This window comes from Triticum dicoccoides, chromosome 7A, assembly GCF_002162155.2.
Source record: "Triticum dicoccoides isolate Atlit2015 ecotype Zavitan chromosome 7A, WEW_v2.0, whole genome shotgun sequence".
Taxonomy (NCBI): Eukaryota; Viridiplantae; Streptophyta; class Magnoliopsida; order Poales; family Poaceae; genus Triticum; species Triticum dicoccoides.
Genome location: NC_041392.1, coordinates 132765452 through 132784550, shown reverse-complemented (window position 1 = coordinate 132784550; position 19099 = coordinate 132765452).

The following is a 19099-nucleotide window of genomic DNA, read 5'->3' as shown; positions in this document are numbered from 1 at the left end:
TGCCTACAACAGGTCTATGTTTATCTTTAGTATTGGGTCTAGCAATTCTAGCAGCTTCATCACAGAAGTAAATAACATGCCTATCGGTGTCAAAACCGGCGGATCTCGGGTAGGGGGTCCCGAACTGTGCGTCTAAGGCGGATGGTAACAGGAGGCAGGGGACACGATGTTTTACCCAGGTTCGGGCCCTCTTGATGGAGGTAAAACCCTACGTCCTGCTCGATTTATTCTTGATGATATGAGTATTACAAGAGTTGATCTACCACGAGATCGGAGAGGCTAAACCCTAGAAGCTAGCCTATGGTATGACTGTGTCTTGTCCTACGGACTAAAACCCTCCAGTTTATATAGACACCGGAGGGGGCTAGGGTTACACAAGGTCGGTTACAAAGGAGGAGATATACATATCCGTATTGCCTAGCTTGCCTTCCACGCCAAGTAGAGTCCCATCCGAACACGGGACGAAGTCTTCAATCTGGTATCTTCATGGTCCAACAGTCCGGCCAAAGGATATAGTCCGGCTGTCCGGAGACCCCCTAATCCAGGACTCCCTCAGTAGCCCCTGAACCAGGCTTCAATGATGATGAGTCCGGCGCGCAGTGTTGTCTTCGGCATTGCAAGGCGGGTTCCTCCTCCGAATACACCACGGGAGAATTTGAATACAAGGATAATGTCCGACCCTGCAAAATAAGTTCCACGTACCACCGTAGAGAGAATAATATTTCCACAAATCCAATCTGCTGACACGTTTTGGCAGCATGACATTATGCCATGGCCCGATAATTATTCGAACCGTTTTTCCTTAACCAGCCCCGCACATAACGCGAGGTGGTTTCTTGACACGTCTTGTCAAAGCAGAGATCGTGTTCCCCTTATTACAGGATTATCATCAATACGGACGTGGGTAACCCAACCGTGCATAGGACTCCTAGATTTTAGGCAAGTCCCAAACGGCCACGAGGAGGACGCTTGATATTCACCCTCCTTATAAAGGGGCAAGGCTTTTACTTTTTCCCTCCCGTGCTCAATCGAATCCTTCCCCTGCCTCGAGTTCTAACACCCAAAGTACAGGTCAGGTGCTTCGGATCTTCAGTCATGTCCGGATCCAGCCTTTAAGGCCGGTGGATGCCTTCCTCCGTCATGGAGGAGGACATCAAGAAGTTGAGGGAAGCCAGATATCTGACCATCGAAATATCGCATAGGCTACCCGCCCGAGGGCAGGTCGTCCCTACTCCCGAACCCAACGAGAGCGTTATGTTCATCTCCCACGTCCTCCGAGGACTAGGCCTCGTTCTGGATCCCTTCGTCAGGGGTCTTATGTTCTATTACGGGCTGGATTTTCACGATCTGTCCCCGAACTCCCTTCTTCACATCTCGTCATTTATTGTCGTTTGTGAGGCCTTCCTCCGCATTACTCCTCACTTTGGCTTGTGGCTCAAGACCTTCGATGTGAAGCCGAAGATGGTCGAGGGACAGTATGCAGCGTGCGGAGGTGCTTTAATAAGCAAAATTGCTGATGCTCCATGGCCAAAGGGTTCCTTTCTAGAGGCGTCTGGATTATGGCAACGGGAGTGGTTCTACGTCACAGCTCCCCAAAGTGCCAAGTGGGTGGCTTCCCCCACCTTTCGCTCGGGCCCTCCACCACAACTAATGTCATGGATCAGCAGGGGACTGAGCTGGGGTCCAGCCAAGGACGTGCTCATATTGCAGAGCCGCATCTGAGATCTCTTCGAGGGAGACTTCAGATTGGTTATGGTAATGCAAGTCATGCTGGTTCATCAAGTCCAGCCTTGCAAACGCCGGCCCCTCCGCCTATGGGAATTCAACCCAGAAGGACCGCGCGCCATTCAGAATTTCCTCGGCCTGACGCACGAGGAGATGTACAAATCGTTCTTCGGACCTCAAATAGAGTGTCCGGACACCATCGAGGACGTGGGCCTAAGCAGTAATCGCACCACGGCCCAAGTAAGTAATCCCATGGCCGAACACACTGTCCTTTTTATTTATCATGACATCATTCTGAATAATCGCTCTTTGACCAGGACTGGATAACAAAGGCGAAGATGATCCGGTGTTCGGCCCCCCTTCCTGAAGGCTTGGACAATCCGGTGTTGGAAAAGATGCTTGAGCTAGCACCTTGCCTGGTTCCCACAAAGGAAGATGAAGGGGGGAATAAAGAGGGCGAAAGCGGGCCTCCACCGCTACCCATTCCAACTGAGGGAATGAGCGCCTCCGTGAAGGAGGATAACCCCGGGGAAGAATCTGACATTCTCTCACCCCGGGGAAGGAAGAGGACTACCTCTGACGATCCGGAAACCAAGGTTTCCAAGCGGGAGAAGAAATCTCCACCAGAGGGCCCCGCCTCGGAGGGTGCTTTAGCCGTACAAGGCCTGTGTGGGGATCAGCCCTCTAACGAGCTATAAGTAAAAGGTACTTAATAGTGAAGATATCCTACCTTACTTTTGAGGAAAATAACCGAAGCATTTATCTTGCAGTTCGGATCTTACCCCTTCTCAGCTGAGCTCGTCTTCAGGGGATCTTCTTCCGGAGATGATGGAGAGCGAAACGCCTCCCTCGGACTCCCCAGCTCAAGAAGCGGGCGACCTCGAAGTGTCGTCACGGAGAGTTTCTCCTGATCCGGTAAGGCCAGAAGGTAATCCTATGGCCACCCGAAGTCCCCAGTATCCGGCTCTTGAAGAGAGCAATCAAAAGAATCCGACACCATCTGGTATGCGGTCGGATGTACGGAGGGATCTGCTGGAGAGGGCGGTTATCTTAGAAGAGCACCGCACCTTGATGGGTACGGTGATTGAAAGGATTTCGTCTGCCGAAAGCGGGCTGCATGAAGCCTTTATGAGTCTACTGACATATTTTGAGGTACGTGAAATGATGTATATTTTTTGAAAGTACCGCACATTTTTAGATGTGCCCTGTGTAGATAGTAGCCCCTGAGAATCTGGTTGTCGCCGAGAACGGCGGCAAACAGAGGATCGTAGTCCCAGGTAATAACCATACCGCTTTATGTGCAGGTGGTGGAAGCTCCGGTGGCTAGCCAGACTAATGAGTTTGCCGAACTAAAGCGGCAACTGGATGCAGCAGATGCCGACATCGAGCTTGTTAACAAGCGGCTTGACGAGGCACAGGGTAAGTAATGTTTTCTGGTGAATGTCACATAGTACGAGCAGCATGATGCCAATATCTTTAATATGTTGTGACTGCAGATGGAGCTGCCACCGTGGAGATCCTTCGGGCGGAACTTGCCCGGGCCAAATAACAAACAAGGATTAGTAATGCGGTCGCTTTAAAGGCGGCCTAAGAGTTAAGAGCCGAAAAGGCTGCACATTGCGAGAGCAAAGATAAAATGGCCAAGATGGCTATAAAGTTAAAAGACACTACTGACCGTTGCCAGTTCCTTGAACAAGAAAACCGGGCGAGGGCGACGGACCTCGAGAAGGCCACAATGGCGACCAAGGACACCCGCTCTGCCATGAGAGCGAAGAAGGAGGAACTGCATGAAGCCAGGGATATTGTGGCTGGGAAGCACTTTATGCTGCGGAGGAAGTTCGGAGATCCGTGGTATGCCCCTCTGGATCGGCTGTGGAGTTCGGCAGACGCATATCTGGACTTGGCGGCGAGCGCTGTCGATGCGGCCGAATACTTCCGAGATCAAACAGATCATGAAGTGGACAAGCTATTCTAGTCGCAGTTTAACGTTCCAGAGCATCCACTTCCATTGACTAATCAGCTAGCCGAATGGGCCAAACTCAATAGGTTGTCCGGACTCGCCATGAGGTCTGTCGTGGATCAGCTATGGTCGGAAAGGCCAAAGCCGAACAACTATTTTAGCCTGGTGAGCAGTTCCTTGGTGCGGAGCCACGCATAAATGCGATGAAGAGGTCGGCGTGCATAGAAGGCTCGCGGATGGCCCCTGCCCGTGTCAAAGCATACTGGGCGGAGATGGATGCTAACACTATTGCGGCGCAGGGTTCGGCCATAGGCCGAGTGGCTGCCGAGCACTATTTTGAAGAAGTTCTTGAGGGTGCTCGTTTGATAGAGGCCCAGTGCTCGAAGAACATTATGTTTGAGTGACATGTATTCCCATTGTAAAAACAATGTTTTATTAAACTTATCAAGGCTGTATTTATACTTTTGCCCGAAAGTAATATGATGCCTCCTGTGCGGCCGTTTATGTATATATATATATATATGTATATCCTGAAAGATTGCAGTCGTCGGCTTCAGCCCTCATGCATATAATGCGGGGGTGTTCGTAGAAGACGTGTGTTCACACTTAATCCAACGTCTTGGTCCTATTAAGGAGGTGATAGCACAGTGAACTAGGCAACCGGACTATAATGCTTTAACACTTTCACTTAGCCAGAGGAGTTTGACAGTGGGGCTACTATATAGCCCCTGGTGACTCCGCACTCACTCGAATTCGGGGTGCGTACATGCCTGGCCGGGAAACGGCCCTTCATTAAGGCGGGGGAATTCTAAGATTCCGATAGGTCATCGAGTGGTTGACCAGTCTCACGCTATATCATGACAGTCAGTTTTTGGCTTTCTCTATTGAGGTGCTCGTCCGGATGAACCAGGGCACAATCGCAGTAGTTCTCCTGGTGCCGCCTTAGCCGATAGAGCGGAACGTAAGGCAGCAAAACACAAGAGCCGGGCAAACCCAACATTTGACCAAAGACATGATTCGGAGTTGATGCATATAAGGCCAAACTCGCGACGTCGAACACTCCCTAAGGTATTCGGTCTTTATTGTGGGCCTAAACAGTGCCCTTTGTAAGAAGCCCCTGGTGTCCAGGTACGTGCATTATTCTGACGTGGCCACATGCCAAGACGCCAACATCCGTCTCAATTGTACTGAGAATCCGAGGGATGTGTATCAACATGAGACAGTAAAAAAGGTTTACGCAGGGTCTTAATCTAAAAAGAATCCTTGGAACGGGTCCCTGCTGCACGTCTGCGCCTGTGTCTCCGTTGTTCCGTATTCTGGATGGGTGTAGCATGATGATTATCTGTAAAAGAGAGGAACTTTAATTGAAAAGTTGCCATGCAAAAGGTAAATTATACTAAATAAACAATATATAGTTCAGAATGAGTAAGATTGAGCCGAATTGCCACTTGTTTGCGCACGTTGAGACCCTTGTATTGTACTAGGGGTATGGCCATCAAACCTGTATTAATTACATATAGTTGTGTCGGACTCGTCTAACCGTGTCCGTGGTCTTGACGACCTATCGAGTGCTTTAGTTTCTGAGGCCGTTTTAGTGTGCGGTTGCCAAGGCAGCGCACTCTCTTCGGCGCGCAGGGATCGCTCAATATTTCCATTTGCTGTAATGATGCCACGTGGACCGGGCATCTTAAGCGTGAGGGAAGCGTAATGCGGTATTGCATTAAAGCGAGCGAAAGCTTCGCGTACAAGTAGTGCTTGATAGCCACTTTGGAACAGAGCAATGTGGAAGGTTAAATTTTCGCTACAGAAGTTATAAGGGAAGCCGAATATAACCTCTAGTAGCAGGGAGCCCGTGCAATGAGCCCCTGGGCCTGGCGTTACTCCTTTAAAGGTAGTATTGCTATGGCAAATTTTCGTTGGGTCTATCCCCATTTTGCGGACTGTGTCCTGATATATCAGGTTTAGACTGCTGTCACCGTCCATCAGGACTCGTGTGAAGTAGTATCCGTCAATTATTGGATCTAATACCAAGGCAGCCCATCCTGCGCGCCGGATACTTGCCGAGTAATCCTGATGGTCGAAGGTGATCGGTTGAGACGACCAGTGGCAGAACTCCGCGGTGATAGGCCCTTGGGCATATTTATCTGGGAGTGCCACTTTGTTTCTCCCCTTTATCACGTGTAACACGTTTACTGTTTTGATTTCTGGTGGAAATTTCTCCTGTTCCCCAGTGCTTTGCTTGCGAGGCTCATCCTCGTCTTCGCTTGGTGTATCCTGCCCCTTATGTTCGGCATTGAGCTTGCCGGACTGCTTGAAGACTCAACATTCTCTGTGGGTATGATTTGCAGGTTTATCGGGGGTGCTATGGATCTGACATATTTGGTCCAGAATTTTGTTTAGGCTGGATAGTTCATCTCTGGTGCCTTTAGAGGGCGGCTTTTGCTGACCTGGCCAAGAGCTTCTGAATCCGGCGTTTACCGTCGTGCTCTTCGGGCTCTCTTCTTTATTCCGACGCTTATTATTTTTGCTGCGTCATGATTTCCCGTTTCCATCTCTAACTTCGGATGTACTTGGGTCGCTGGTGCTGCATCGGGCTAGCCAGCTGTCCTCGCCCGCGCAAAAGCGGGTCATGAGGCTTGTTAATGCTGCCATTGTTCTCGGCTTTTCTTGGCCGAGGTGTCTGGCAAGCCATTCGTCTCGGACGCTGTGCTTAAAAGCTGCCAAGGCTTCGGCGTCCGGACAGTCGACTATTTGGTTCTTTTTAGTAAGAAACATGTTCCAAAGCTTTCAGGCTGACTCTCCGGGCTGTTGAGTTATATGACTCAAATCGCCCGCGTCCCGAGGTCGGACATAAGTCCCTTGAAAATTTGCCCGAAAAGCGTCTTCGAGCTCTTCCCAGCTTCCAATGGAGCTTTCGGGGAGGCTTTTAAGCCAGTGCCGAGCTGGCCCTTTGAGCTTGAGGGGTAAGTACTTGATGGCGTGGAGATCATCTCCTCGAGACATATGGATATGGAGGATATAGTCCTCAATCCAGACCCCGGGGTCTGTTGTTCCGTCGTATGCCTCTATGTTTACGGGTTTGAATCCCTCTAGAAATTCATGGTCCAGCACCTCGTCGGTGAAACATAGGGGGTGTGCGGCACCCCTGTATCTGGGTGTATCATGGTGTTCGGATGTTTGTTGTGTTGCATCGTATGCTGGAGCACGCTTGCGTGGTCCATAGATGGATCTGGTTGCGTCGTCCCTTTGATGCGAGCCCTCGTGTGGATCGTGTATTGGCTTATGTGCGGTGTTGTTTGTCGCTCTATGTTGGTCATGAGGTCGTCTATCCAGCCAGATGGCCATGTTAATTTTTGGTTGCGGGGGATCTAAGGCCTCCTCATCGAATTCAGGTAGCAACTTCCGCTTCGGGTAGCTCTTGGTGTGGCGATTACCGCCGTACTTCGCTGCTGTGTTGAGTACTTTACTCCATTTGATTCTGAGCGTGTCTTGCGCAGCCTTGAGCCCTTGCTTCTGCTTTTTTAGACTCCTCGCGGTGGCAACAAGCCTTTGATGGGCATTCTGTTACTCCGGGTGTCTGTCCGGTGTGATGTCATCCGGACTATTATCTTCAACGGGGTTGGGTTGTTCGGCTTGATTCTCCTTGTTGCCGTGGCTGGGCGATGGTTCACCCTGCTCTAACGCTGGGTCTATATGATTGTTGTTTCTGTCGAGGCGGGATTTAGAGCAGCGTTTACGCTGCCGCTTTGACTGCTTCTCGAGGGAACAACCCTTCGCCACGTCCTTCCGTTCCTTGTCGTCGTTTTCGTTGGGTATGTCCACCATGTATACATCATATGATGAAGTGGGCATCCAGTGCCCTGTGGGCAGTGGTTCTTGTTCGTCTCCTGCATCGTCGTCCATACCGTTGATGTCTTCGGAGTCGAAGTCGAGCATGTCGGTTAAGTCATCGACAGTGCCTACTAAGTGGGTGGTGGGTGGGCGGCGAATTTCTTCGTCCTCCACATCCCAATCCTGTCGGACGTAGTTCGGCCAGGACCCTCCTGACAAGGAGAGAGACCTTAATGAGTTCAGTATGTCGCCGAAGGGCGAGTGCTGAAAAATATCCGCGGAGGTAAACTCCATGATCAGCGCCCAATCGGATTCGATGGGAATGGGCGTAGGCGGTTCGGAGTCCGTGGCCGGAGAAGGATTCGGTAGTTTGGCCACACGGCTCTCATGAAGGGTAAGGTCGATATTCGGCTCGATCTCTGCTGAGGGTACGGCCTCCGTCACGGGGTCTATCCACCCGTCCATGGATGGTGCAACTGGCTCCGAATTGAGGCTCGGAGCGGCTGCCGGTGCGATCTCCTGAATACGGTCCGATGGTAGAGCTAAATCATACTCATCGTGACCGCGTGGCGCACAAGGTAGGGGCTCGAATCCGTCGAAGATCAAGTCTCCGTGGATATCGGCCGTGTAATTTAAGCTTCCAAACCTGGCCTGGTGGCCAGGGGCGTAACTTTCGATCTGCTCCAGATGGCCAAGCGAGTTGGCCCGCAGTGCGAAGCCGCCGAACATAAAGATCTGTCCGGGGAGAAAAGTCTCACCCTGGACTGCATCGCTATCGATGATAGTAGGAGCCATCAAGCCTAACGGCGACAACACAGAGGAACTCTCAATGAAAGCACCAATGTCGGTGTCAAAACCGGCGGATCTCGGGTAGGGGGTCCCGAACTGTGCGTCTAAGGCGGATGGTAACAGGAGGCAGGGACACGATGTTTTACCCAGGTTCGGGCCCTCTTGATGGAGGTAAAACCCTACGTCCTGCTTGATTTATTCTTGATGATATGAGTATTACAAGAGTTGATCTACCACGAGATCGGAGAGGCTAAACCCTAGAAGCTAGCCTATGGTATGACTGTGTCTTGTCCTACGGACTAAAACCCTCCTGTTTATATAGACACCGGAGGGGGCTAGGGTTACACAAGGTCGGTTACAAAGGAGGAGATATACATATCCGTATTGCCTAGCTTTCCTTCCACGCCAAGTAGAGTCCCATCCGGACACGTGACGAAGTCTTCAATCTGGTATCTTCATGGTCCAACAGTCCGGCCAAAGGATATAGTCCGGTTGTCCGAAGACCCCCTAATCCAGGACTCCCTCAATGCCCATCAAATATTATCGACCAAGAGATCTTTAACCATAGCAATACTAGGTTCAACTTTAATTTGCTTAGGGGGTGTAGGTGTTCTAGCATTACTCTTACAAACCACAGTTGAAACTTTAGCATGATCCTTTATTCTAACAGGGAAAGGTGGTTTCTCAATATAAGCGGTAGGAACAATAGGATCAACATTATAAGTGATAGTCTTTTCTTCAACTTTAATAGGTTCAACTACTTTTACTTCAATGGGAGGATGATATTTAAACCACTTCTCCTTAGGGAGATCAACATGAGTAGCAAATGATTCACAGAAAGAAGCTACTATCTCAGAGTCAAGTCCATATTTAGTGCTAAATTCACGAAAAGCATTTGTATCCATAAATGATTTAACACAATCAAACTTGGGTGTTATACCCAACTCCTTACCTTCGTCGAGTTCCCAATCTTCAGAGTTGAGTTTAATTCTTTCCAATAAATCCCATCTGAATTCAATAATCTTCATCATAAAAGAACCAGTACAAGAAGTATCGAGCATGGAGCGATTATTAAGAGAAAGTCGAGCATAATTTTTTTGAATAATAATTTCTCTTGAGAGCTCATGATTGGGGCATGAGTATAACATTGACTTAAGACTCCCCCAAGCTTGAGAGATACTTTCTCCTTCGCGAGGCCAAAAATTATATATATAATTACGATCACGATGAACCAGATGCATAGGATAAAACTTATGATGAAATTCCAATTTCAATCGGTTGTAGTTCCATGATCCAATATCATCACATAGCCTAAACCATGTCAATGTCTTTCCCTTCAAAGATAAAGGGAAGACCTTCTTCTTGATAACATCCTCGGGCATACCTGCAAGCTTAAATAATCCACAAACTTCATCCACATAGATTAGGTGCATATTGGGATGTAATGTTCCATCTCATGTAAAAGGATTAGCTAGCAGTTCCTCTATCACACCCGAAGGAATTTCAAAGTAAACATTTTTAGTAGGTTCAGTAGGTTGAGGAGCAACTCTTTGCTCTACTAGTAGGGGTGAAGATACCCCGAACAAGCCTCTCAAAGGATTTTTTTTTCCATAGTAACAAGTGACAATAAATTTCAACACACTATATAAATTTTTCCTTACCAAATTCCACCTACCAAAGGCACTTCACTCCCTAGCAACGGCGCCGGAAAAGAGTCTTGATGACCCACAAGTATAGGGGATCTACCGTAGTCCTTTTGATAAGTAAGAGTGTCGAACCCAACAAGGAGCAGAAGGAAATGACAAGCGGTTTTCGGTATGGTGTTCTCTGCAAGCACTGAAATTATCGGTAACATATAGTTTTGTGATAAGGTAATTCGTAACGGGTAACAAGTAACAAAAGTAAACAAGGTGCAGCAAGGTGGCCCAATCCTTTTTGTAGCAAAGGACAAGCCTGGACAAACTCTTATATAAAGGAAATCACTCCCGAGGACACATGGGAATTATCGTCAAGCTAGTTTTCATCATGCTCATATGATTCGCGTTCGTTACATTGATAATTTGATATGTGGGGTGGACCAGTGATTCGGTACTGCCCTTCCTTGGACAAGCATCCCACTTATGATTAACCCCTCTCGTAAGCATCCGCAACTACGAAAGAAGAATTAAGGTAAACCTAACCATAGCATGAAATATAGGGATCCAAATCAGCCCCTTACGAAGCAACGCATAAACTAGGGTTTAAGCTTCTGTCACTCTAGCAACCCATCATCTACTTATTACTTCCCAATGCCTTCCCCTAGGCCCAAACAATGGTGAAGTGTCATGTAGTCGACGTTCACATAACAACACTAGAGGAAAGACAACACACATATCATCAAAATATCAAACGAATACCAAATTCACATGACTACTTATAGCAAGACTTCTCCCATGTCCTCAGGAACAAACGTAACTACTCACAAATCATATTCATGTTCATAATTAGAGGGGTATTAATATGCATAAAGGATCTGAACGTATAATCTTCCACCGAATAAACCAACTAGCATCAACTACAAGGAGTAATCAACACTACTAGCAACCCACTGGTACCAATATGAGGTTTTGAGGCAAAGATCGGACACAAGAGATGAACTAGGGTTTGAGAGGAGATGGTGCTGGTGAAGATGTTGATGGAGATTGACCCCCTCCCGATGAGAGGATCGATGGTGATGATGATGGTGACGATTTCCCCCTCCCGGAGGGATGTTTCCCTGGCAGAACAACTCTGTGATGTCTACTACTCAACCATCTTCTTGTAGACGTTGTTGGGCCTCCAAGTGCAGAGGTTTGTAGGACAGTAGCAAATTTCCCTGAAGTGGATGACCTAAGGTTTATCAATCCGTGGGAGGCCTAGGAATAAGATGGTCTCTCTCAAACAACCCTGCAACCAAATAACAAAGAGTCTCTTGTGTCCCCAACACACCCAATACAATGGTAATTGTATAGGTGCACTAGTTCGGCGAAGAGATGGTGATACAAGTGCAATATGGATAGTAGATAATAGTTTTTGTAATCTGAAAATATAAAAACGACAAGGTAACTAATGATAAAAGTGAGAGTAAATGGTATTGCAATGCATTGAAAAAAGGCCTAGGGTTCATACTTTCGCTAGTGCAAGTTCCCTCAACAATAATAACATAATTGGATCACATAACTATCCCTCAACATGGAACAAAGAGTCACTCCAAAGTCACTAATAGTGGAGACCAAACGAAGAGATTATGGTAGGGTACGAAACCACCTCAAAGTTATTCTTTCCAATCAATCTTTTGGGCTATTCCTATAAGTGTCACAAACAGCCCTAGAGTTTGTACTAGAATAACACCTTAAGACACAAATCAACCAAAACCCTAATGTCACCTAGATACTCCAATGTCACCTCAAGTATCCGTGGGTATGATTATACGATATGCATCTCACAATCTCATATTCATCTATTCAACCAATACATAGAACCTCAAAGAGTGCCCCAAAGTTTCTACTGGAGAATCACGACGAAAGCGTGTGCCAACCCCTATGCGTAGGTTCATGGGCGGAACCCGCAAGTTGATCACCAAAACATACATCAGGTGAATCACGTGATATCCCATTGTCACCACAGATACGCACGGCAAGACATACATCAAGTGTTCTCAAATCTTTAAAGACTCAATCCGATAAGATTACTTCAAAGGGAAAACTCAATCCATTACAAGAGAGTAGAGGGGGAGAAGCAACATAAGATCCAACTATAATAGCAAAGCTCGCGATACATCAAGATCGTGCCAAATCAAGAGCACGAGAGAGAGAGAGAAAGATCAAACACATAGCTACTGGTACATACCCTCAGCCCCGAGGGAGAACTACTCCCTCCTCGTCATGGAGAGCACCGGGATGATGAAGATGGCTACCGGAGAGGGATTCCCCCTCCGGCAGGGTGTCGGAATGGGTCTAGATTGGTTTTCGGTGGCTACGGAGGCTTCTGGCGGTGGAACTCCCGATCTATTCTGCTCCTCGATCGTTTTAGGGTATATGGAGATATATAGGTGGAAGAAATACGTCAGGGGAGCCACAAGGAGCCCACGAGGGTGGAGGGCGCGCCTAGGGGGGTGGGCGCGCCCCCTTACCTCGTGCCTCCCTCGTTTCTTTCTCGACATGCACTCCAAGTCTCCTGTATTGCTTTCCTTCCAAAAATAACTTTTCCGAAGGTTTCATTCCGTTTGGACTCCGTTTGATATTCCTTTTCCGCGAAACACTAAAACAAGGGGGAAAACAGAAACTGGCACTGGGCTCTGGGTCAATAGGTTAGTCCCAAAAATAATATAAAAATGCATAGTAAAGCCCAATAAACATCCAAGATGGATAATATAATAGCATGAATACTTCATAAATTATAGATACGTTGGAGACGTATCAGCATCCCCAAGCTTAATTCCTGCTCGTCCTCGAATAGGTAAATGATAAAAGAAATAATTTATGAAGTGTGAATGCTAGCAGGTGCACAAGTTTGATCAATGATAATTTCAATCACCTTTTCTAGCATCATTATATCATAACAATAGTTGATCACATAAAGCTTCTCATGATCAAGTAATAAACTATTCACATGTTAAAGTATAGATCGTAAACTTTCTTGAAAACTAACAAACCATGTTATTAGTCATCAAACAATTACAATTCATCTTATTTTCGAGAAGAGTCTATGTCAGAGCTTTGATTTAGCAAACCCCAAATACTCAACTATCATGTAGTCTTTCACAATTGCTAACACTCACGCAATATTTATGGGTTCAAAGTTTTAATCAGACACAGAGAAAGATAGGGGCTTATAGATTCGCCTCCCAACCTTTTACCTCAAGGGTAATGTCAACAATAATAGTTCATGATGCCTTACATCCAATTAGATATATATATATATATATATCAGAATCTTTCCAACACAATGTGCTCGCCAAAGGATAAAAATGTAAAAAGGAAAGGTGAAGATCACCATGACTCTTGCATAAAGGTAGAAGATAAAAGTAAAGATAGACCCTTCGCAGAGGGAAGCAGAGGTTGTCATGTGCTTTTATAGTTGGATGCATAAAATCTTAATGCAAAAGAAAGGTCACTTTATTGTCCCCTGTGATAGGGACCTTTATTATGCAGTTCGTCGCTTTTATTGCTTCCATATCACAAGATCATATAAAGCTTATTTTCTCCACACTAAAATATCATACATATTTAGAGAGCAATTTTTAATGCATGCACCGATGACAACTTACTTGAAGGATCTTACTCAATCCATATGTAGGTATGGTGGATTCTCATGGCAATACTATTTTAAGGGATGTTTGGAAGCACAAGTAGTATCTCTACTTGGTGCGAAGAATTTGGCTAGCATGAGGGGGAAAGGCAAGCTCAACATGTTGGATGATCCATGACAATATATTTTATTTCAGATATAAGAAAACATAACCCATTACGTTGTCTTCCTTGTCCAACCTCAACCTTTTAGCATGTCATATTTCAATGAGTGCTCACAAAAACAAAAGATGTCCAAGATAGTATATTTATATGTGAAATCTCTCTTCCTTCAATATTCTTTCATGAATTGTTCAAGTGACCAATACCATGTTTGCTAACCTTCAATAAATTTACAACTTCTACTTCTTATATGTTAAGTCATCACTCCCCATGGGATAAGCATATGAAACATATATAATTTCAGATTTATGATATTTGCTCACTCAAATATTTACTCATAGGATATAAGTGAAGCACACGAGTAAATGACAAACTACTCCAAAAAGATATGAGTGAAGATCAATGAGTAGTTTAAATAATTATGTAGCTATGTGAAGACTCTATCTCTCATTTAATAATTTCATATCTTGATAATTTATTCAAAAAGAAAGCAAAGCAAAATAAAATGACATTCTAAGAATGGCAAACATCATGTGAAGAAGCAAAAACTTAGGATCAACCGAAACTAACCGATAGTTGTTGAAGAAGAAAGGTGGGATGCCAACCGGGGCTTCCCCAAGCTTAGACGCTTGAGACTTCTTGAAATATTATCTTAGGATACCTTGGGCATCCCCAAGCTTGATCTTTTGTGTCTCCTTAATTCCTCTCATATCACGATCTCCCTAAATCTCAAAAGCTTCATCCACACAAGACTCAACAAGGACTCGTGAGATAAGTTAGTATAAACCAATGCAAGAACCTTATCATACCCTACTGTAGCAAATCACTAAAATTATTATTCAACATTGCATACTAAATGCCTCTGCATATTTAATTGTCCTATCCTCAAATAGAATCATTAAAGAAGCAAACATATGCAAACAATGCAAACACAACAGCAATCAGCCTAAACAGGACAGTCTGTAAAGAGTGCAACAAGATTCATACTTCCCTAGCTCCAAAAATTATGAAAGAAAATTCCCACCGTATTAAATTTACTAGAGCTTAATATGCAAAAGGTTTCAACATTTTATCACATTCTCACTTTTCTAGGGAATTATTGCAACAGCGGTAAACTTTCTGTTTTCAAACAACAACACGAAGACTTGTAAAATGGGCATAGTAAAGGCTATCAATGCCACTTTTATTGAAATAAAAGATGAAAAACATTGTTCTAAATAACAGCAAGCAAATCCTAACAAAATAAATTGACACTCCAAGCAAAACACATATCATGTGGTGAATAAAAATATAGCTCCAAGTAAAGTTACCGATGAATGAAGACGAAAGAGGGGATGCCTTCCGGGGCATCCCCAAGCTTAGGCTCTTGGTTGTCCTTGAATATTACCTTGGGGTGCCTTGGGCATCCCCAAGCTTAGGCTCTTGCCACTCCTTATTCCATAGTCCATCGAATCTTTACCCAAAACTTGAAAACTTCACAACACAAAACTTAACAGAAGACTCGTAATCTCCGTTAGTATAAGAAAATAAATCACCACTTAGGTACTGCTGTGACTCATTCTAAATTCATATTGGTGTAATATATACTATATTCCAACTCAGCTATGGTTCATACCTTTCGATACTACTCATAGGTTCATCAAAATAAGCAAACAACACATAGAAAACAGAATCTGTAAAAAATAGAACAATCTGTAGGAATCTGAATCAAACATATACTTCTGGAACTCATAAAATTCTCAAATAAATTGCTGGACGTGAGGAATTTATCTATTAATCATCTGCAAAAAGAATTAACTGAATAGCACTCTCGAATAAAAAAATGGCAGCAATTCTCGTGAGCGCTAAAGTTTCTGTTTTTTACAACATGATCAACAAGACTTTCCCCAAGTCTTCCCAACGGTTCTACTTGGCACAAACAGTAATTAAAACCATAAAACCACATCTAAACAGAGGCTAGATGAATTATTTATTACTAAAAAGGAACAAAAATAAAGAGAGCATCATGAAGAATATGACTAGCACATTTAAGTCTAACCCACTTCCTATGCATAGGGATTTTGTGAGCAAACAACTTATGGGAACAATAATCAACTAGCATAGGAAGGCAAAACAAGCATAACTTCAAAACTTTAAGCACATAGAGAGGAAACTTGATATTATTGCAATTCCTACAAGCATATGTTCCTCCCTCATAATAATTTTCAGTAACATCATGAATGAATTCAACAATATAACCAGCACCTAAAACATTCTTTTCATGATCTACAAGCATAGAATTTTTATTACTCTCCACATAAGCAAATTTCTTCTCATGAATAATAGTGGGAGCAAACTCAACAAAATAACTATCATGTGATTGAAAATTAAGATCAAGATAAAAGTTTCATGGTTATCATTGTTCTTTAAAGCATACGTGTGATCACAATAATCATCATAGATAGGAGGCATGCTTTCATCATAATATATTTGCTCATCAAAACTCGGGGGACAAAAAATATCATCTTCATCAAACATAGCTTCCCCAAGCTTGTGGCTTTGCATATCATTAGCATCATAGATATTCAAGGAATTCATACTAACAACATTGCAATCATGCTCATCATTCAAATATTTAGTGCCAAACATTCTAATGCATTCTTCTTCTAACACCTTGGCACAATTTTCCTTCCCATCATACTCACGAAAGATATTAAAAAGATGAAGCGTATGAGACAAACTCAACTCCATTTTTTATAGTTTTCTTTATAAACTAAACCAGTGCTAAAGCAAGAAACAAAAAGATTCGATTGCAAGATCTAAAGATATACCTTCAAGCACTCACCTCCCCGGCAACGGCGGTAGAAAAGAGCTTGATGTCTACTACACAACCTTCTTCTTGTAGACGTTGTTGGGCCTCCAAGTGCAGAGGTTTGTAGGACAGTAGCAAATTTCCCTCAAGTGGATGACCTAAGGTTTATCAATCCGTGGGAGGCGTAGGATGAAGATGGTCTCTCTCAAACAACCCTGCAACCAAATAACAAAGAATCTCTTGTGTCCCCAACACACCCAATACAATTGTAAATTGTATAGGTGTACTAGTTCGGCGAAGAGATGGTGATACAAGTGCAATATGGATAGTATATAATTTGTAATCTGAAAATATAAAAACAGCAAGGTAACTAATGATAAAAGTGAGAGTAAACAGTATTGCAATGCGTTGAAAAAAGGCCTAGGGTTCATACTTTCGCTAGTGCAAGTTCCCTCAACAATAATAACATAATTGGATCACATAACTATCCCTCAACATGCAACAAAGAGTCACTCCAAAGTCACTAATAGCGGAGAGAAAACGAAGAGATTATGGTAGGGTACGAAACCACCTCAAAGTTATTCTTTCCAATCAATCCGTTGGGCTGTTCCTATAAGTGTCACAAATAGCCCTAGAGTTCGTACTAGAATAACACCTTAAGACACAAATCAACCAAAACCCTAATGTCACCTAGATACTCCAATGTCACCTCAAGTATCCGTGGGTATGGTTATACGATATGCATCACACAATCTCATATTCATCTATTCAACCAACACATAGAACCTCAAAGAGTTCCCCAAAGTTTCTACCGGAGAATCACGACGAAAATGTGTGCCAACCCCTATGCGTAGGTTCATGGGCGGAACCCGCAAGTTGATCACCAAAACATACATCAAGTGAATCACGTGATATCCCATTGTCACCACAGATACGCATGGCAAGCCATACATCAATTGTTCTCAAATCTTTAAAGACTCAATCCGATAAGATTACTTCAAAGGGAAAACTCAATCCATTACAAGAGAGTAGAGGGGGAGAAGCAACATAAGATCCAACTATAATAGCAAAGCTCATGATACATCAAGATTGTGCCAAATCAAGAACACGAGAGAGACAAAGAGATCAAACACATAGCTACTGGTACATACCCTCAGCCCCGAGGGAGAACTACTCCCTCCTCGTCAGGGAGAGCACCGGGATGATGAAGATGGCCACCGGAGAGGGATTCCCCCTCCGGCAGGGTGTCGGAACGTGTCTAGATTGGTTTTCGGTGGCTACAGAGGCTTCTGGCGGCAGAACTCCCGATCCATTATGCTCCTCGATCGTTTTAGGGTATATGGAGATATATAGGTGGAAGAAATACGTTAGGGGAGCCAGGAGGGGCCCACGAGGGTGGAGGGCGCGCCCATGGGGGGTGGGCGCCCTCCTACCTCGTGCCTCCCTCGTTTCTTTCCCGACGTGCACTCCAAGTCTCATGTATTGCTTTCCTTCCAAAAATAACTTTTCCGAAGGTTTCATTCCGTTTGGACTCCGTTTGATATTCCTTTTCCGCGAAACACTGAAACAAGGGAAAAACATAAACTGGCACTGGGCTCTGGGTCAATAGGTTAGTCCCAAAAGTAATATAAAAATGCATAGTAAAGCCCAATAAACATCCACGATGGATAATATAATAACATGAATACTTCATAAATTATAGATACGTTGGACACGTATCACTCTGCCGGAGCCCTAGTTTGGTTCCGCCAAGGTTTCGCCTCGATATGGCGGCGCTTCGTCCCGAAAACTTTCTTCTGATTTTTTCCAGGGCGAAAGACACCTTATACCAGAAGATGGGCATCGGGGGGCTTCCAGGTGGCCCACGAGGCAGGGGGCGTGCCTAGGGGGTAGGGCGCGCCCTCCACCCTCGTGGACGGTGGGTGGCCCCCATCTGGTGCTTCCTTCACCCAATATTTTATATATATTCTAAAACTGACTTTCGTGGAGTTTCAGGACTTTTGGAGTTGTACAGAATAGGCCTCTAATATTTGCTCCTTTTCCAGCCCAGAATTCCAGCTGCCGGCATTCTCCCTCTTCATGTAAACCTTGTAAAATAAGAGAGAAAAGGCATAAGTATTGTGACATAATGTGTAATAACGACCCATAATGCAATAAATATCGATATAAAAGCATGATGCAAAATGGACGTATCAGGTCTTTCCCTCATTGGTGGGAGCCCTTCCCTCCCCCTCTAACCTATATATACTTGATTAGGCCCTTTTGTGATACAAGTTTGGAGCCTCCTCTAGTTCATCTAGTTCTAGTTCTAATTGATCCTAGTTAATCTAATTAGAGCTAGACCTAGTTCCTCTAATCCTCATAATTAGAAGCCCCCATGTGTTTCTAATCTCCTCCCTCTAATTCTTCGGCGATGATCAACTCTGGACGGTGAAGCGCTGCCGGATCGTGAAGACTGTACGCTTGCAACCAAGTAGAGAGGTCGTGCTTTTGGTCTTCCGTTCGAGGGATCGTTCGAGGGTGGTTCGCGGGATCATTATCAACGGTTCGAGGGACTCCAAGTATGATCCACAC